This window comes from Heteronotia binoei, chromosome 9, assembly GCF_032191835.1.
Source record: "Heteronotia binoei isolate CCM8104 ecotype False Entrance Well chromosome 9, APGP_CSIRO_Hbin_v1, whole genome shotgun sequence".
NCBI lineage: Eukaryota > Metazoa > Chordata > Lepidosauria > Squamata > Gekkonidae > Heteronotia > Heteronotia binoei.
In genome coordinates this window covers 85,037,883-85,059,290 of record NC_083231.1, presented here as the reverse complement: position 1 = coordinate 85,059,290, position 21,408 = coordinate 85,037,883, and the positions used below count along the sequence as shown (strand labels likewise).

Below are 21,408 nucleotides of genomic sequence, written 5' to 3'. Positions count from 1 at the left end.
CAGTAGGAAAGAACAGACTGACTACCCCTGGGCCAAGACAAATTAAACTACAGAATACTCGCTCTCGGGCCTTTTCGGCCGCAGCCCCACATCTCTGGAACCAACTCCCAGAGGAGGTGCGGGCCCTGCGGAACCTTGATCAGTTCCGCAGGGCCTGCAAGACCACCCTTTTTAAATTAGCTTATGAATAACTGAAAATCCGCCATCAGCATCAACTAGAAGAGTGTTAAGGATAGCGTCATAAAATGTTTTAGTTAATTGTTTTAATTCAGGCTTTTAAGGTTAGTTTAATGTTAATTTAATGTTTCTAGTGTAACTGTTTTATTGTTGGTGCACCATTGGTCACCGTATTGTTAGCCGCCCTGAGCCTGCTTCGGCGGGGGAGGGCGGGGTACAAATAAAATTTATTATTATTATTATTATTATTATTATTATTATTATTATTATTATTATTATTATTACTCCAGGCAGAAATTTAATTCTGGGGGTGTTGTAGAGTGGACAAGATAGAATATAATGGGGAAGGTTTTCTATCATAGGTGAACCACAAATGCAAAAACATTGTTCTGTTGGGATGTGGGAATATCGACCAGTTAACAGAGTTGTTTGCACAGTCTGAAAGTAAAGAGCTGTGAAGGATGTTCTGATGTTAAATCTGGAGATATTAACCAGGTATGGGGATCTCAGATGATAAGATTTGATTAGTCTGAACCAGGGGGCTACTTTAGATTTTAGGATTAGAGAGCAATCTAGCAACGCATCTGGAAAAAAATATATCCAATCCCTAAACTGAGAATTGTCATTTTGGGCCCCTAGGAGATCATCAGGAATAGAATAACTCTGGATAATGTTGTTGAGGTATCTAGAACACCTGTGATCTTTTGATAGTAGAAGATTAAATGAATGCTAATTAAGGGAAGTATGATTTACCTTTTCCCCAATGTTTTATTACAGGTAGATGTACCTGTGCTCTTATGGAAGGGAGTCTTGTTTCAGCCCTCATCAGGGTAGCAGGAGAGCCCTAGGGAGAGCAAGAATTTGTTTTAGGAATTGATTCTGGATTACCTCCATACTAGATAAAGCATTCTCATTCCACCCCCATATTTCAACCCCGTACAAAAGATGTGATAGAACCTTGCTTTTAAATAATTTTAGTGCCGGATCTATCAAGTGGTCCACCCTTTGTATGAAAAAAGTGGAGAATTGACCCAACAATCCTCAGTGCTGAAGATTTTAACAATGCCAAGTGGGCGCAAAGTCTATTGAATTTGATGGGGTTTAGGAAGATGTAGCTCTGTTTAGGAATTCATTGGTCAGTGGAAGTTCATCCTTTCATTTCTCAGGCAGTGCAGCATCAGATAGTATTTGTGAGTGGCATGAGCCAAACTCTCTCTTCTTCCTGTACCCCTTTCCATACTCCTTTGCTTCACCTTCCTCCCTTTGCTGCTTGTCTAGAATGGTTGTGGGAAGTGGTTCTGTCTGGGTCTTTCTATGCCTTTTGGAATTGGTTATGGCTAATATGCTGAGGTAGGCCTTAAGATAAAAATTGCTGGACTGTGCGCCATTTTAAAAAAAAAGTTATTATAATATGGCCCTGACCTGGATAGCCCAGGTTAGTCTGATCTTGTCAGATCCCAGAAGCTAAGGAGGGTCAGTCCTGGTTAGTAAATGGATGGGAGCAGGGCTTTTTTTTTCTGAAAAAAGAAGTGCCAGACTTCTAAAGAGAGAAATGAAGGAGAAACACATAGATGACCCTCATGAACTTTTAAACATTTTTTTGAGAATGTTGTTTCCACAAAAATGTTCTAGAATGGTGTTCTGCCGCATTCTCCCAGAAAAAAATCCCTGGATGGGAGACCTCCAAGGACTACCAGGGTCGTGATGTGGAGGGGCAGGCAATGGCAAACCACCTCTGATCATCTCTCACCTTGAAAAACCTACAGGGTCACTATAAGTCAGTTGTGACTTAATGGCACTTTCTGCCACCACCAGTGTGGCTTGAGTGAAACAAGGATATATTGACCTTCCTTGCTGCAGGTTCTGTACTGGTGACTCTCAGTTCCAGTCTTATATTGAGAGAACTAAGACAATGGAAGGATACTGAGTAGAAACCAAAGGTGGAGAATTTATGTTGTCCTTCCTACTGAATTACTGAACTGGAACTCTGCTTGTCCTGGAAGAAGCTGGGGTTTAATTATGCAGATGGGGTCCATCAGAACTATGTCATGCACTTTCAGGTCACTGGGGATATTCTGCACTCGTCTGTCACATTTTATGTTAATGGTATATGTAGACTGTTTGCCACAGATTAAAGTTGAACAAAAATGCGTCAGTTTGTGCATTGTATTTTCGTCTTGCCCTGCCTTCAAGGAGCCAGAATAGCACATATGGTTCTTTTGTTGCCATTTTATCTTCACAGCAGCAATGTGAGGTAGGTTAGCTTGAGAGTGTGTGATTATCCCAATGTCACCCTGTAAGCTTCCGTGGCAGAGTAGGGACTTGAACAGTGGGTCTCCCCAGTCCTACACAGATATTATACTACATAGAGTTGTTTGTGTAAATGGAGAGCATAGAGCTGTTAGCACTACTGAGATACATGATCACTTTGGCAGCACATATACTAAAACTGGAACAATACAGAGAAGATTAGCATGGCCCCTGCACAAAGTTGACACCACTGGGAAGTTATTTCTTGAGCATGTCTAGAAAGGTATTTATTTTTAAAAATCATATGTAATCATAACATCATATTCAAACCATTAGATAAAATGTGGTCTCTGAAGTAGTAGATGTAGATTTTGGCTTTCTTTGTTGCAAGTTACTGGGAGTTAGAAACAGTTACTCTACTATCTCCAGAAGAACAACTAAGTGAGAAAACACTGATAAGGTTGAAAGGAAAAGCAAACAGCTACTGTGTCGACAAAGCCTCAGCCATAAAGTAAACAAAATTACACACTCAATTATAGAAATTATTCAGAATTATTCACAAAATATATCAATAATATGCATCACCAAATAATATGCATCACATATACCAAAATTGTGCAAACAGGGAAAGAAATCACACTTGCAAACAGAACAGAGATAGGTAAGTCTTTCATGGTTGCGCCAAATCAGTTTTCTTTAAGATGGATATTTTCTGTTCTCAAAAATTTAATGTAGATGAATCCAAAGTAGAAAAAGTCCACCAGACTTGACTGCAGTTCAACTTGGTTTCAGCCTAGGGTTGCCAATCCCCAGGTGGGGGCAGGGGATCCCCCAGTTTGGAGGCCCTCTCCCCACTTCAGGGTCATCAGAAGGCAGGGGGAGGGGGAGGGAAATGTCTGCTGGGAACTCTATTCCCATAGGAAATAATGGGGAATTGATCCACCAGTATCTGGAGCTCTGGGGGGGCTGTTATTTGAGATAGAGGCACCAAATTTTCAGCATAGCATCCAGTGCCTCTCCTCAAAGTACTCCCCAAGTTTCAAAAAGATTGGACCAGGGGGTCCAATTCTATGAGCCCCAAAAGAAGGTGCCCCTATCCATCTTCTTCGTGGTCTCTGTGCATCACACTGATGGGATTTTTTTTTCACTTAAAATATGCTTTTATTGTGTAACACATATATACAAACAAAAAGAAAATATAAACTGTCAACAATCGTTACAATCAAGATCTTTCACCCATCCCCCTGAGCTGGAGGGGTAAATTTACAACTCCATTTCAGATTGCTCGTGTCAATTCCCAAACTATTAATCCATGAATACAGTGGATCCCAGATCTTTTGACGATCCTGAAGGTTCCCCCCCCCTTAATCTCATGGTTAACATGTCTAACTCTGCAGCTTCTAAAACCTTAAGTAGAAATTCATTTTTGTCAGGTATTTTGGGGACCTTCCAATATTGAGCATATAATAATCTAGCTGCTGTGATTATATGTAACAGCAATTGCTTGGATGTCTTAGACATTTTCCCTTTAACAATGCTCAGTAGATATAATTCGGGGGGTATGAGGGAGGCTAGATTTGAAAATTTTCTGACACCAATCATATATTTGGGCCCAAAATTTTTTTGCGTAGCTACACTGCCACCATATGTGGTAAAGGGTGCCGTTAATTCTGCCACATTTCCAGCATTTGTTGGAGTATTTCATATAGATCTTGGCCAATCGGGCTGGGGTTAGGTACCATCGGTACGCCATCTTGTAGAGGTTTTCTTTATATATAGTTGATTTAGTTAGTCGTATATTCTGTGGCCAAATTTCGTCCTCATCACACTGATGGGATTAGGCGCCAGCGCCGATCACGATTGGTAAACTTAAAAGCTGTGGATTTCCGCGCCAGTGCCCCAGTGCGCATGCCCAGAAGCTTCACTGCGCATGCTCACTGAGATGGGAGCGGACATCCCGCCAGTTCTCTTCTGACCGCCGCTCAGATCAGTCAATCATTTCTTTGCTACGGTCGGTGAACTTCTTCTACCTTTAAAAAAATCTGTTAGTTTATCATTTAGTTATATTTTGTTTTCCGGGACTATCTTCACTCTTTATGGGATTGCGGGGTACGAGGGAACTTTCCCGCCCCTTTCCCCCCCTCCCCCTCCCACCTTCTCCCCAGACAATTCGTATGGAAAGACGCTGGGGCTTTTTAAAAAGGTGTTCCAAGTGTGGGAGTAAGATCACCCCACCAGACGGCCACACATTGTGCCTACTGTGCCTTGGGGAGCTCCACAGAACTGACTCGTGTGCACACTAAGAAAAATAGAGCTGCCCGCCTCGCTGCGGCCCTAATGGAACAGGCACTCTCTCCGTGTAAGATGTCTTCGTCTACTTCGACAGACCAGGTCGATCAACTGATCTCATCCACCGAACCATCGGCCTTGAAGACGGTTGATACCGATCGCCCCCTTTCCGACGCCAATCGCCCTGGTAAATGAATGGGCTCGGCTGCTAGGTCGGAGTCTTCTATGCCTGCCAAAAGGCATAAGGAGGATAAAGGATCTCACTCGGAGAAGACGAAGAAAATGGATAAGCCGAAACATAGCAAACCCGTTTCTCCAGCCTCTCCGACTTCACCATCGGACCCGACGGCACCGATCATTCCTCCTCTGAAGCTCTTCGCTTCACCGGGTCATCGGCTATGCCCTCCGATTCTCGCCTCAATGTCCACCCAGCTCGTGATCTCTTCCGACTCCGATCGCGATATAAATCTAGCATAGCGCTCCAGTACCGAGGGGAACCTGTCTGATCAGATTCGCACGGTATCTGAGACTCCTCGATCCCTAAGCCCGCTTCCTCGAGGTCAACTGCAGGAATCGCGAGGGGATCGATCTTGACGAAGTCGCTCCCCCAGATATAGAGCAGGTGATTGCTCTCCATCTCGCCACATGCCTCCACAGATCCCATGGGATCAGCGTCAATGGCAATACTTATATGGGGCATACCTGATGCAATCATCCTTTCTTTGGTTTCCTCCACTCCAAATGGATTGGGACCAGTACTCGGAAGCCTCTTGCCGATCCCGAACCTCGTACAGACCGCCCAGGTGAGGTCCGTCTGCGTCCTTATCTAAACCACCTTACGCCAAACCCATCCGATATCACTGGGATTCTGCACAACAAGGTGCTATGGAACGGACGAAGGTTACAACAGCAGACCCCATGTCATCACCGACACCACACCTTTCGGAGCACTCTGACTCTCCCAAGGCTCCCCCTAGATCCATTGAAGGATCGACCCCAGAAGACCAAGAAGCGTCTTCATCACCTGAAGAACCTTCTCCATCTCAGACCCTGTCCCTACCTATAGTCCAACTACAACCAATAGTTATGGACACAGTCTTCGACATAGTTCAAATGGACACTTCCACAGCAGTAGCCTCACCATTGACTACTGTTATGCTTCACACCACCAAATACTCTTGGGAAAAACCAGTGTCCACACCCATTTCATCACGTAGACTAGATCATACGTATTGAATCCAAGAATCCAGTGCAGACTTCCTCTTCACCCACCCCAAACCCAACTCTGTGGTGGTGTCCTCATCATCTAAGGCAAAGAAGACACACTCTTTCCCGCCAGATAAGGAAGGAAAGAAACTAGACAACCTGGGAAGGCGTTTTTATTCTGCTGGTTCTCTGGGTGTTAAAATTGCTAATTACTCCGCATGCATGGGATGTTATCAGTACGCCCTCTGGGAGCAAATTTCCAACATCTTGCCTAGCCTTCCGGAACAAAGCAGGAATGCAATCAAGAAGATACAAAAAGAAGGGATGACCCTAGCCAAGCAACAGCTCAATTCGGCTAAACATTCGGGCGACATCTGTGCTAAGACCCTGACTACGGCCATTACTCTGAGATGACACTCTTGGTTGCGTTCTACTGCCTTACAACCGGACACACAGGCCTATATAGAGGACTTACTCTTCCACGGCAGTGGCCTCTTTAGTTCCAATACCAATTCCGTTTTGCAAGAAATGGATAAAAGTATTCGAACCTCCAGGAACCTGGGAGTTCCCACCTTATCATGTTCCCAAAATAAACGTCCGTTGCCCAAACCATGGAACAAGAAACCATACTCTAAACCACCTTTGGATCAGCCTTGGCGTTCAAAAGCTACAACATCTTTTTCCAAGCCACCTTATACCTCCATATCCAAATATTCTCCCACACCTTCCCAATCATCACGTCAGAAGGGCCCTAGATAGCCCAAACAGGGACTTTGACTACATTTTCTTTCCCTCCCTTCCCACCTTTCTTTTTCGGACCACACCCACCTTTTCCCTTTTCTACAGGCATGGCCAAAATAACTTCAGACCAATGGGTTCTATCCATAATCTGGCTGGGTTATGTGATCAGATTCCATCAAAACCCTCCTACTCCGACCTTTGTCTCCACCAATCCTTCAAACACACTACAGGAGGAGGTTCAATCACTTCTCCTCAAACAAGCCATAGAACAGGCTTTTACTCACGCTACTTCATGGTCCCAAAACGAGACGGAGGTCTTCAGCCGATCATGGACCTCCGAGCCCTAAATCTGTTAATCACCTACCACAAATTCAGAATGACCTCTCTACCCAACATCCTTCCTCTTTTCAATCGAGGAGATTGGATGGCCACTCTGGATTTACAAGACGCTTACTTCCACATCACCATTCACCCTTCTCACATGAAGTACTTAAGATTCACCATTGAAACAGCCCACTACCAATACTGATCATTGCCCTTCGGTCTCTCTACAGCCCCCAGGGTTTTCACGAAAACGATGGTGGTCATCGCAGCCCATTTGAGACTACAGGGTATTACGCTATTCCCGTACATAGACGGTTGGCTTCTCGCTGCAGAATCCAAGCCTCGACTCTTGCATCACATCACCATCATGCTCTCTCTTCTTCAGGAGCTAGGGCTGCGAGTCAACCTAAAGAAGTCTCATCTATGACCCTCCCAGAGGGTACAGTTTATAGGAGCCATAATAGACACCCTTGCTTGCAAAGCCTTCCTACTACCAAAGCGAGTGGACGACATCGTGGCTCTTGTTCAGATCTTTCTACACAGTCCCACTGTCACAGCTCATCAGATCCAGCGTCTCCTTGGCCTCATGGCCGCCACCACTTCAGTTCTGGTCTTTGCCAGACTTCATATGAGGATCCTGCAATTGTGGTTCCTCAGACACTTCAAATGCAACCTCGACTCTCCGTAGCGTTGGATGACCATCCCTCCGAAAGTACTATCCTCCCTCATCTGGTGGAAACAACGTCATCATCTGTTAGAGGGAACACCCTTTCACAAACCATCCCCATCAGTCACGATAACATCCGATGCGTCCCTGTGGGGTTGGGGAGCACACATGAACGGCCTCTGTGTGAGGGACAAATGGCCCGAACACCACGCGCATCATCACATAAACTTTTTAGAACTGTTGGTGATTCACCATGCCATCCATTCCTTTTGGCCACTCCTCATGGACAAAATGGTAGCCATTATGACAGACGACATGACCGCAATGTCCTACATAAACAGGCAAGGGGGCACAGTTTCGCGTAAACTATGTCTACTAGATCTGAGCATATGGGAGATTTGCAGAACAATGGGTTCATCGCTGATGGCAACGCATCTTCCAGGGGACCAGAAAGCTTGTGCAGATTTCCTCAGTCAAGGGGGAGCTTCTCTCCACAAATGGGAACTAAACTGGGAATTCCTACAACCCATCTTCCTAGATTGGGGAACTCCAGAGATAGACGTGTTTGCCACTCGCAGCAACAGGAAATGTGAACTCTTTTGCTGCAGGGGAGGGGCAGACCCCCTGTCCTTGGGGGACGGTCTTCTCATTCCGTGGCATGAGCATCATGTTTACCTGTTTCCTCCCATTCCCTTGATTACCAAAGTAGTGCAGAAGATATTGAAGAGCGGCCTGTGGGAATCCTCGTCACCCCTTGGTGGCCCAGGCAACACTGGTTCTCCCCGGTCCTTCATCTGTCCAAGGGAATTTTCCACCAATTTCCTCAGGTCTCAAACCTTCTTCTCACTCACCAAGGTCAAGTGGTGCATCACGATGTGCCTCATCTGAAATTAACAGCATGGCGCCTGCAGTGACTCAATTATCAGACAGAGCTCAATATATCATCCTGAACAGCAGGAAGCCCTCCATGCGCAAGTCGTATGCTTGTAAGTGGTCAAGATTTGTTCAGTTTTCTTCTGCTCTTTCCCTAGACCCGCCTGCAGCGGGTTTACCCACAATATTTGATTTTCCTCTTTCCCTTTTGGACAAGGGATTATCAGTCTCATTGCTACAAGTGTACCTGGCGGCCATCTCTGCCAACCATTTTCAGATTGATGGACATTCTGTCTTCACCCATTCGGATACAAAAAGATTTCTCAGGAGCCTCTCTGGATTGTATCCTTCTACGAGACAGCCGACCCCGGCTTGGGACCTCTCTCTGGTCCTTCACACACTCTCTGGGAAGCCTTTCGAGCCGATGGCTACTTGCTCTCTTCAATTGTTGGTGTGGAAAATGGCCTTCTCGGTGGCGATTACGTCCGCAAGGAGAGTGGGTGAGCTAGCAGCACTTAGATGTGACGTCCCTTACTTGTGTTTCACTAATGAAGGGGTATTGCTTCGTCTGGACATCACCTTCCTTCCTAAGGTGATTTTCTCCTTTCACTTGAACACTGAAATTGACCTGCCGGTGTACTTCCCTAATCCAGCTACGAAGTCTGAACAGAGATTACATGCCTTGGATGTGAAACGAGCACTATCTTTCTATCTCCATCGTGTAAGTCCCTCTCTAGACTTTTTATTTCCTATGCTCCCACATCCTTAGGACAACGGATCTCGGCCCAAAGACTCTCTAAATGGATAACTGAAACCATAAAACTTTGCTATTTATTGAGCAAGAAACCCCTTCCAGGGCCCATAAGAGCCCACTCCACTTGAGCTATGGCCACTTCAGAGGCTTTCATGAAGGGCGTTCCGCTCTGGGACATTTTCAAGGCTGCCACCTGGTCCTCCCCGCATACCTTCATAAAACACTATGCGCTGGACTTACATCTGCACCAGCATACGTCGGTGGGCCTTGCTGTTCTTCAGTTTCTTACCTGCTGATGGACCGTTGCACCCTCTTCCAGGTAGGATTAAGGCTTGCTAATCTCCCATCAGTGTGATGCACAGAGACCACGAAGAAGATAAACAGGTTGCTTACCTGTAACTGATGATCTTCAAGTGTTCATCTGTGCAGTCACACTACCCGCCCTCCTTCCCTTCTGCTGCCAGTCCATCATTGGGATCATGCAGTGGTCAGAAGGAACTGGTGGGATGTCTGCTCCCGTCTCAGTGAGCACGCGCAGTGGGGCTTCTGGGCATGGGCACTGGGACGTTGGCATGGAAATCCGCAGCTTTTAAGTTTACCAATCGTGATCGGCGCTGGCGCCTAATCCCATCAGTGTGACTGCACAGATGACCACTCGAAGATCATCAGTTACAGGTAAGCAACCTGTTTTTCATGATTTCCTATGGAAGGAAGGCATTTAAAAAGGTGTGCAGTCCCTTTAAATGTGATGGCCAGAACTCTCTTTGGAGTTCAATTATGCTTGTCACAACCTTGGTCTTGGCTCCACCCCCAGTGTCTTCTGGCCCCACCCCCAAAGTCTCCTGGCTGCACCCCCAAAGTCCGCAGATATTTCTTGACTTGGACTTGGCAACTCTATTTCAGCCTCATCTAACGGGCAAACTGGTATTCCACACCTTATTTTGCCAGAGTTTTTTCCAGGCTATATCCAAGTTGAAACTTAATAGAATGCTCAGGACACTGTATACATCAGTTATAAACTTCCACCGTTAAAAACTATAACCACTGGGAAATATATGGGGTCTTGAGCATTCTATTAAGGAATAATTCTTGTTCATTGAAAAGTTTCATCTTGGATATATCTTGGAAAAAGCTCTGGTGAAATGAGAGGTAGAACAAAAGATATCCATCTTACAGAAAGCTGTGAAAGACTCAGCTATGTGGAGACTGTTGGATCTCTGTTCTATTCTTCGCAAGTCTGATTTGCTGTCTTGTTTTCACAATTTTGGTATATGTAATGCATATGTGGATATATTTTGTGAATAATTATAATTTGTATAATAGTGTAATTTTGTTTACTTTGTGGTTGAGGCTTTGTTGACATGGTAGCTGTTTGCTTTTCCTTTCAATCTCTAGAAGAGCCAGCAGAGGGCATCTAGATCCACATGTGTATGGATGTGCAGAGTCCTTCCTGGGTAGGAGAGAAGGTGATTTTTATGCAGAAAAATGCATGTCCAGTAAAAACTAAAACAGAAGGAAAAACAATGTGCAGAAGAATACCACTCCCAGAACATTCTTCATAAAATATTTGGATAAATTCATTCAGCACATCTTGGAAGACTTACTGGCATGATGAACTCAGGATACAATACCCCACGACCCCTGCTGACTTTTTGACTGTATTTGTGGCTTGGAATGGGTTTCTTTCTGTGGTGTGGGGTCTTCTTTGGGGAATGTAGTGCTAAATCACTGGACAAACATGGGAGAAGCTCCAGTGCAGAAATGTCCTTAAGCTGGTCTGTCATATCACCAGTGTTCAGGGCTATTTTTGAGCAGGAACGCAGTCCCGGCTGGCTTGGCATCAGGGGGTGCGGCCTAATATGCAAATTAGTTCATGCAGGGCTTTTTCTTTTAAAAAGTCCTTTGTGAAACAATGGTGACATCAAGGGGTGTGGCCTAATATGCAAATGAATTTCTGCTGGCTTTTTCTACAAAAAAGCCCTGCCCGTGTTGATAGAGAGCATAAAACAAGGATCTCAGAGTTTTCACACTGTGAATGGCATCTGTGCGGCCTAAAGTTCATTTCAGACCTGTTTTAATATTTATTTATTTAGTTGATTTATACCCTGCCTTTCTTCCAAGTGGGGATCCAAGACAGTTTACATTTTTCTTTTTTTCATTTTATCCTCCCGGTGAACCTATGAGGTTGGTTAAGCTGAGTGTGTGACTAGCCCAAAGCCACCAAGGAAGCTTCCATTGCAGAGCAGGAATTTGAACTTGGGTCTCTGAGTTCCTAGTTTAAACTACTACACCATACTAGCTTGTCACTGAAAAGAACTGTACTGACAGATTGGTCTTTCTAATGTGTTGTTCAAAGTGTTCACATTACTGGCCTTTGAATTTGCTTCTGAACAAGCAGCAGTGGCATCTCTTTGCTTTATAATCTGTTCTTTCTAATGCTATTACTAGACTAGACTATTACCAAACTGGAGAGCCAGTTTGGTGTAATGGTTAAGTGTGCGGACTCTTATCTGGGAGAACCGGGTTTGATTCCCCACTCCTCCACTTGCACCTGCTAGCATGGCCTTGGGTCCGCCATAGCTCTGGCAGAGGTTGTCCTTGAAAGGGCAGCTGCTGTGAGAGCCCTCTCCAGCCCCACCCACCTCACAGGGTGTCTGTTGTGGGGGAGGAAGGTAAAGGAGATTGTGAGCCGCTCTGAGACTCTTTGGAGTGGAGGGCGGGATAGAAATCCAATATCTTCTTCTTCTTCTTCTTCATATGGAAGATCTTTGTTTAAGCACACTGACATGCCCTGAATGTCCAGGCCAGCCTAATATCATATCTCAGAAGCTATGCAGGGTTGGCCCTGCTTCTTATTTGGATGGGAGACCACCAAGGAAGTCCAGGGTCAGGATGCAGAGGCCGAAAATGGCAAACCACGCTTGTTAATTTTTTGCCTTGAAACCTCCAAGGGATTGCCATAAATTGCCTGGGATTTAAGAAGACTTTCCCTGCTGGAAACTACCCTGGCATACAGGCAAACCGTGCTACAGACTGGGAGAGGAATATAATAGTGCTATACTTTGCCCCCCTCTCTGGTGATAGGCGCTGCTGACACTGGGATGAATAACAGAGGCAAACTTTTGACTTGCATATGCTGGCATACAGGTATGCAGCACTATGGGTTGGAGAGGGGGAGACAGGGGCAAATGCAACAGTGTCTCCCTCTCAAATGTCAGGCAGTGTCTGTAGAACAAACTAGGAGTCAATTGCACCTTTAAGGCCAACTTAGTTTTATTCAGAACGTAAACTTTCATGTGCATGCACACTTCTTCAGACGAGGAATGAGGTACAGTAAGCAGAGCCACATATAGCTGGTGGGGTTTGGAATGCCAAGTGGTACAAAATTAAAAACCAATATTCAATCGTATATGTATGAGTTACTGTCAGTAACTTGCAGAAGGATAAAAGTAGACATCCTGCCAAACCAGATGACATAAGTGACAAAGGCTCACCTCCAAAATCCTAAGTTTCTTTAATTTTTCTTAAAAGGAGCTGAAGGGCAGGGCATTGTCGTTTCACTTGAAGAACCATCTTCTCTGGAATTTTTCAGACCTCCTTTTTCCAGACCCTATCTGTGCCTCCATTTGCAGAGGTGAGGCAGGTGATAACTTAGATGGGGCTTTTTCAGTGGGGGTTCCTCAGCTATGAAACGCCCTGCCCACTGAGGCTTGCATGGCTGCCTATTTTCCTTTCCTTTAGGCTTCAGGCCCAAACATTTCTCTTTGCCCAAGGGGATCCATCTTTTAAAGCAGCTTTATGGTCTGCTCTGACCCTGACATGGATAGCCCAGGGTAGCGTGATCTTGGAAGCTAAGCAGAGTTGGCCCTGGTTAGTACTTGGATGGGTACCACTAAGGAAGACCAGGATCGCTACTGAGAGGCAGACACTGTAAACCATCTCTGTTAGTCTCTTGTCTTGAAAACTCTTCAGGGTTGCTGTAAGTCAACTGCAAGTTTATGTTAAAAAAAGGCCTGCTCCTAGGCTGGGCACTGTTTTATGTGTATCATTTTAGACTACTCTGGTAGTTTCATGCATCTTTGATGTCCCAACATGTTTTGCTTGCCTTGTTTTCATTTACTTATTGGTATTGTTTTGGTTGTGAGGGGCCTTATTCTGGTTCCATAGAAGTCTCATAACATTTACGATAAATATACTTCTTAATAAAGATCTCCCCCTCCTACTGCTATTAGCATTAATAGCCCCTGCACCTCACCCAGGACTGTACATGAGCCTTCCCATTCATGTGTAAAGAAAGTGTGTCTGGAAGCTCTATACATTTTTTCAATAAAAATGAAACATATGGAGGAAACAAAATAAACCAAGACCCTTCCTATGTTTTATTTTACTGTCTGCTGTTTCTTTCACCGTTTTCCCAGCTAGGGCCATTTAGTGTTGGGACCTGACTGGGAGAAAAGTTCTTCATGCTGTTGACTACATTGAGGTAAAGCATAGAAGAAGATGGAGTATAGTAAAGTCTGCATGACCCCTATTCTCCACCATCAGTTCACAGGCCACTGGCTGAAAAATGGGGGAGGGGGTTGCCATCATTGGGCTGACACACAACATAACTTCTGGTGCAAGACCAGAAGTGATATCATCATGTTGAGATGATACTTGAGAATTTGTCCAGAATTAGGAAGTCATCCCAACATGATGATACCACTTATGGTTTTGTGCCAGGCACTGGCACAAATCTCCATGCCCCTCAGCATCTCCTGGGTGAGGTGCAATTAACAACACAAGTTGTAACTCCCTTTGCCCATATGCTCAATTTTTGTTAAAAATATTTCTTAACCTATGCAAAAGTTTTTCTTCGTATTGTATTATTTATGCTTTCACCTGTGTTCCTTGGTGTCAAAAGTTCTTTCCTTAAGCATGGAAGGCTGGCCAAGAACAAAACCACAAAATGCTAGAGTATTACTCTATACAGCCCTGGGGGAATGTGCTACCACCAGTCCCTCAACTAACCTACCACCCAGAGACCAAGAGACTGAGTCTCCAGCCCTCCCAGGTCTAAATCAAGAATTCAGCCCTGCAAGGTGGGATGCTTGCAAAGACAATTATTCTGGTAGCTGTTGCCAGTAGGGCTAAAGTACTGGATTCAGATTGAAGACCCCAAACCCAAGAATACCACAAAATATAATTAATATGATTTATTAAAGCAATATGAAGTGATATACAATATAAGAGCAGTGAACAGACAAAATAATAAAGCTAAATATCTAACCTAAGGCACTGTACACACATTGATTATCTAATCCAGATATTACCTAACCAGACTGAGTCCAAACAAAATTTCAGAGTCCAAGACAGGTATTCCATCCAGCAAGGTTCACCTGGTCCAGAACCAGGAGGTGATTCAAAGACAGATGTAATCCAGACAAAAGGCATAGACTAGGATGAAAGATCTTCCTTTATGCCTAATGACCCATATTGGCCTGATTCTAGTTGACCAATCGAATGTGTTGCTAAGTGAATGACCTCAACCCATCTGGTATGTTGCTAGCACAAGACCACGTACTCTGCTGCTGTATGGAGGGCCCAGTTAAGCAAGCCACCTTCCCCGATCCAAGGGTACTTGCACTAATGAGATGGAATATGTAAGCAAAACTTCCTCCCAGCTCTCCCAGCCTTGAAACCTCTAGGCCCCATGATTTCATCTACACCTGTGTCAGACACCCATATATCTCTGCTCTAAAACTGCAGTCAGCATGAACTTCAGTTCCCAGAGAGAGAGAGAGGCTTCCATATTTTTTTTGCTTAGCCAGAAGCCTGAAGTAGTGTTTCAAAAAAGCTAAGAGACTGCTAGGCAAGCCAGTCTCTTGACACTTGGTTGCTGAAAGCCTACATGTGCTTCCCTGAAAGTGATAGTTTAATACTGCCATACTATGCAGAGCTACAACTTTCTAATACCCTTGAATTAAGAACATAAGACCACTCATGCTGGACAGCATTCTGTTCACACAATGGTCAATCAGCTGCTTCCCTGGGAAGCACACAAGCAGATTGACTGCAACAATATCCTCCTGCCTGTGCTCCTCAGGAACTGATATCAAAAGGCATACTGCTTCTGGTACTGGAGGGATTGTGTCCATCATGGCTAGTAGCCATTGATAGCCCATGAAGGTGTCCACTTCTCTTTTAAAGCCTTCCAATTTAATGGACTGTCTAGACCTGGGTCCCCCTGAGCCACCGCTTCTCTAGCAGGCCAGCAGTGCTCTGAGCTGTAGATCCCTGAAACGATAAGCACACAAGCTACCAGACTTTTTTTTTTAAAAGAATGGGGAAAAGTTTATTTAATAACAAAAAAGGAACACCATTAGGCAATACAGTCTGCTTGATTAAATAGCATAAAACAGTAAGAGCTGATCTTTTCTGTCTAGCACATTGATACCTGGTATATGATGACACAGTCACAGGATTTCAGAATCCAGAGGAACAGAGGATTGAGCATGTTTCTACAATTCAGCATTGTCCATACAAATCAGCAGTCTTATTTCCTTAATCTCTAGCTCCTTTATACACTTTGGCCTTCTGATGTCAAGTGATAACTCAAAATCCAATTAGGACTCATACAGGAATTCTCTAGAAGATTGCATCCTCCTTCTGCTTCCCCTCCCATTTTATGGACAGGACAAACTAATTACCATATTCTTGGCTCCAGCCTTGACAAAGATGAAAGCGTGTAGATAAGATGGCCTAATTACAGAAACCTGCATTGCTGGAGTAGGCCCTTGAAAGGAATAGGCTTCCCAATCCCCCCGCCCTGGCGGGGGAGCCCTGAATTTGCAGCCTCCTCCCCCGCTCTCCAAAAATCCGGAAGCGGTGGGGGGTGGGGGGGAGAAACGGTGCAAATTTTGGTGCCACTCGCTCTGGGCCAGTGAGAGAAAAGAACATGCAAACTGATCTGTTTGTAAAATGTGTGCCTTTAAGGCTGCGTAGGAAACAGGGAACAAGAAGGGCTTCATTAGGAAGGGTCAGTAATAGTTCCCCCCCCTTTCTTTTGCTTTCGTTTTCACAGCAAGTAAAGTTCTGCAGGAAGAAGATCTAGTAAGTATTTGTGTGTGAGAGAGAGGGAGGGGGCGGGGGATTCCCTGGTTTGGAGGCCCTCCTCCCCTTTAGAAAGCGTGTGGGGGGGAGGGAAATGTCTACTGGGCACTCTATTATTCCCTATGGAGAACGATTCCCATAGGGAATAATAGGGAATTGATCTGTGGGTATTGGGGGCTCTGGGGGGGCTATTTTTTGAGGTAGAGGCACTAATTTTTTAGTATAGCATCTATTGCTTCTCCCCAAAATACCCCCCAAGTTTCAAAACGATTGGACCAGAGGGTCCAATTCTATGAGCCCCAAAAGATGGTGCCCCTATCCTTAATTATTTCCTATGGAAGAAAGGCATTTAAAAAGTTGTGCTGTCCCTTTAAATGTGATGGCCAGAACTCCCTTGGAGTTCAATTATGCTTGTCACACCCTTGCTCCTGGCTCCACCCCCAAAGTCTCCTGGCTCCACCCCCAAAGTTTCCTGGCTCCACCCCCAAAGTCCCCAGATTTTTCTTTGATTGGACTTGGCAACCCTAGAGAGGAAACAGTAACTTTCTAGGATGGCACTTCTTGCTGTCTGTATAAAATGGGAATGCTGTCTGTCTGAAATCGTTTGGGAGGATTCCTCAGATGAGTGGCTGAGAAGCTAAATGAATTTTTTGCCTCCGTCTTCACTGTGGAAGATGAGAACTTTTTGCCCACCCCAGAACCACTAATTTTGGAAGGGGTATTGAAAGACCTGAGTCAGATTGAGGTGACAAAAGAGGAGGTCCTACAAGTGATAGACAAATTAAAAACTAATAAGTCACCGGGTCCGGATGGCATACATCCGAGAGTTCTGAAAGAACTCAAAGTTGAACTTGTGGATCTTCTAACAAAAATCTGTAATCTTTCATTGAAATCTGCCTCCGTTCCTGAGGACTGGAAGGTAGCAAATGTCACCCCCATCTTTAAAAAAGGTTCCAGAGGAGACCCGGGAAATTACAGGCCAGTCAGTCTGACTTCAATACCGGGAAGTTGGTAGAAACCATTATCAAGGACAGAATGAGTAGGCACATTGATGAACACGGGTTATTGAGGAAGACTCAGCATGGGTTCTGCAAGGGAAGATCTTGCCTCACTAACCTGTTACATTTCTTTGAGGGGGTGAACAAACATGTGGACAAAGGAGACCTGATAGATGTTGTTTACCTTGACTTCCAGAAAGCTTTTGATAAAGTTCCTCATCAAAGGCTCCTTAGAAAGCTTGAGAGTCATGGAGTAAAAGGACAGGTCCTCTTGTGGATCAAAAACTGGCTGAGTAATAGGAAGCAGAGAGTGAGTATAAATGGGCAGTCTTCGCAGTGGAGGACGGTAAGCAGTGGGGTGCTGCAGGGCTCGGTACTGGGTCCCATGCTCTTTAACTTGTTCATAAATGATTTAGAGTTGGGAGTGAGCAGTGAAGTGGCCAAGTTTGCGGATGACACTAAATTGTTCAGGGTGGTGAGAACCAGAGAGGATTGTGAGGAACTCCAAAGGGATCTGTTGAGGCTGGGTGAGTGGGCGTCAACGTGGCAGATGCGGTTCAATGTGGCCAAGTGCAAAGTAATGCACATTGGGGCCAAGAATCCCAGCTACAAATACAAGTTGATGGGGTGTGAACTGGCAGAGACTGACCAAGAGAGAGATCTTGGGGTCGTGGTAGATAACTCACTGAAAATGTCAAGACAGTGTGCGTTTGCAATAAAAAAGGCCAACACCATGCTGGGAATTATTAGGAAGGGAATTGAAAACAAATCAGCCAGTATCATAATGCCCCTGTATAAATCAATGGTGCGGTCTCATTTGGAGTACTGTGTGCGGTTCTGGTCGCCGCACCTCAAAAAGGATATTATAGCATTGGAGAAAGTCCAGAAAAGGGCAACTAGAATGATTAAAGGGCTGGAGCACTTTCCCTATGAAGAAAGGTTGAAACGCTTGGGACTCTTTAGCTTGGAGAAACGTCGACTGTGGGGTGACATGATAGAGGTTTACAAGATAATGCATGGGATGGAGAAAGTAGAGAAAGAAGTACTTTTCTCCCTTTCTCACAATACAAGAACTCGTGGGCATTCGATGAAATTGCTGAGCAGACAGGTTAAAACGGATAAAAGGAAGTACTTCTTCACCCAAAGGGTGATTAACATGTGGAATTCACTGCCACAGGAGGTGGTGGCGGCCACAAGTATAGCCACCTTCAAGAAGGGTTTAGATAAAAATATGGCGCACAGGTCCATCAGTGGCTATTAGCCACAGTGTATGTGTGTATATAAAATTTTTTGCCACTGTGTGACACAGAGTGTTGGACTTGATGGGCCTTTGGCCTGATCCAACATGGCTTCTCTTATGTTCTTATGGTGCAATCTATGGGAATTTTATTTACATTTGAAGATGGGAGGAGTTAAAGGTTGAAAATGTGTTGTTCCTTGAAAGCAATCAATAATTAAGCAAGTGAAACTAATAAATCAAGATTAAATATAAATGTTAAGCCAAACTGAAAAAAGTGTATTCTCAGAAGAAAATTGTAGTGCAGGCCATAGGCCACCAGCTGGTCATCACTGTAATAATTTCAAAGACTGATGCTTGTTCAAAGTGTGAGGCTATAAATATAGAATCTGTTGATTGTGTAGCAGTGCTGGATAACACATGTTTGGGAATTCTATCAATTAAGATTGTACTTTATGACTGTACTTTAATCATATGCTACCTGATTGTTTCTATTCTGTCCCACAGTTTCCCAGCTCTCTCTCTCTTTCTCTGTCTCTCTGTGTTGCATTTTTGGCAACACGAAGCTCAGGCTAACCTTGGAGGACAATCACCGTCACAAGGACTGCCTTGTATGAATAGACTTAGACAATCATCCATCTTCAGCTACCCTGTATGCATCCTCTTGTTGACCATGTAACGAGAGGGAGGATTGTCCTTACAAGATGCTATCCCTCATACTTAATATTGTGAACATTTCTATATAAATTGGCAGCACCTTGTGCACTTGCAAGCACATTCAGGGTGAATTCATCTACTCAAGTGAGTTTGCTGTTCCTGTTCAGTACTGTGTGTTCCCCTTCCCTGTTTTATTTCAGTTCTTTGAACAATCACAATCCAACATTATGTTTGTGGGGTGGAAAAAAAAAAGCAGCTCTCAAGATTTATTGTGTGGCTGCTTGAGTTTCTGCTTCCAAAGAAAAGGGGCTTTCTTTTAGCTGTATTCAGCAAACTCCCTTTCTCACCGGAACTATGCCAGAAGATGGCATTGCTGTGTGCCGATTCCTCATCTCCATTGCAACAAGTCATTAAGAGTGAGTGGAAAGCTGTACTTTGAAAGTCCATTAGTGTGAGTCAGGCTAACAGGAAATGAATTTGCCTTCATATCTCCCATCAAGGACAGTCCCATTAAAGGCTCCAAGATTTGCAAGATTGTTGGATGAAGTTTTGTGGGTTTTGTGTGTGTGTCTTTCTGTGTTTTATTACTGGTACAGGAATAAAAAGACCTCATGAGATACAGTCTAGTTTTTCACAAGCTTTAAAAGTGGCAAGTATGGAAAATGAACCCAAGTGGCAAATGCTGAAATGTTTTCTTCTTTACAGAAAGGCTCTCCCCGCCCCTTGGTTCATGTGATGGAGGGATTTTATCAGAAGAAAGGAAATGGTTGGTTATAGATCAGCCTCAGACCGTCTAGAATTCAGAGCACAAAAACCTCACTCAACTGCAGTCTGTGTGCAGGTGCGACAGTTTGGCCTCTGTAGTCCCAAGAGCTGTTAATTAAACTTGGAAGAGTGGGAATGTTGGCATAAAAAACTTGGCATACAATCACATTCCTGTCTCCTGTCGCTGTCTGAGTCTACAGTGCCATAACAGGCAGCCAAGGTCCTACTTCTGAGGACTCTGGAATATTTTTGTCCTAATAGCTATTACTGCTGCAAGTATAGTCTTGATTTTTAGTTGCTGATGTAAAACAAAGAGACTGCGAAGTGAATTGGTGTTACCACCTGATTAACTGTGTTTTCTAGTGCTTTTAACTGTTGGCGTCCAAGAGCACACTTTGAATTCTCAAAGTTTAGTTGTACCTCTTTTTTTTAAAGACACATTTTTGTTTAAATGTTATCAGATGCCTTATCGAATTATAAAATTGTCAAAGTATTACCAGTAATTCAATATAGCAAAAAAAAAAAAAAAGTCCAGGAAGCATAAATGAAAATAATTTGTAGGTTTGCTAGTAAAATGAGCCTTTAAAATAAGTCTTTACTCTCCACCAAACTTTTATTGGGGTTGGTCTCTTTTGCTTATATATTCAGATAGTTCTGTCGCTGCAAATAATCTGTCCTATGTACTTGTAGATCACATGTCAGTAAAAAAAGTTATATAGAGGTAGGTGCAGGCCTGTAGTGGAAGGCGCTTGGGAAAGTGGTGGGGCCCCCAAAAAGCCCCGGACGTGACACTCCCCTGAGGTACCTGCAAAGTGCTGATATGAGGGAAAACTGGTAGGGGACAGGAGAGGGAAGAATTAATGGGAAGGCAGATTGGAAGCTAGAAGATACATGTAAACTGGAATTCTCTGTTCTGGGGCTGCTGGGCTGCTGCCAGCTGCAGCCCCCCCCCCTCCAGGCCCCATGGGCCCCAGGCCCCTCTCTGGGCTCCCCCCAAGCCCTGTGTCTGCCAGAGTGGATTCTCTCTCTCAGCCCTGACACCCCGGCTGCAAGTTTCCCTGGATGGGAGATCTCATTCAGAGCCACTTTCCCCCTGGCTTGGGACCAGCAAAGGAAATGCCCCTCAGAACCCACTGATAGCCACAAAGGAGGTGGGGTGAGTGGGAGATGGGCCCAATCCCCTCCTTTTGCCCATAGGAGAAGAGGGCTATCAATTTCCTTATCCTTCTCTTCCTCTGAGAGGTGGCAGGGCATTGATCCAGAACATTACACGAGTGAAACAGCCTCAGTCTCAGGCATGACAGCCCTTTCGTGGTTGGGGTGCTTCCATCCCCAGTGGGCTGGCAGGACTGACAATGGGAGGAAAGCACCACCTGGG

At 44.7% G+C, this 21,408-nt stretch overlaps 1 protein-coding gene and 1 non-coding gene across 2 annotated transcripts in view; both read left to right on the top strand.

Annotated features, from left to right (window-relative positions):
• ANK2 (ankyrin 2) overlaps window positions 1-21,408 on the top strand; it is a 474,349-nt gene that overhangs the window by 22,428 nt on the left and 430,513 nt on the right. The window lies entirely within an intron of this gene.
• Window positions 2,597-2,704, top strand: LOC132577686 (U6 spliceosomal RNA). Its single transcript, XR_009555842.1, has one exon. It is a non-coding gene; the product is annotated as a U6 spliceosomal RNA (small nuclear RNA).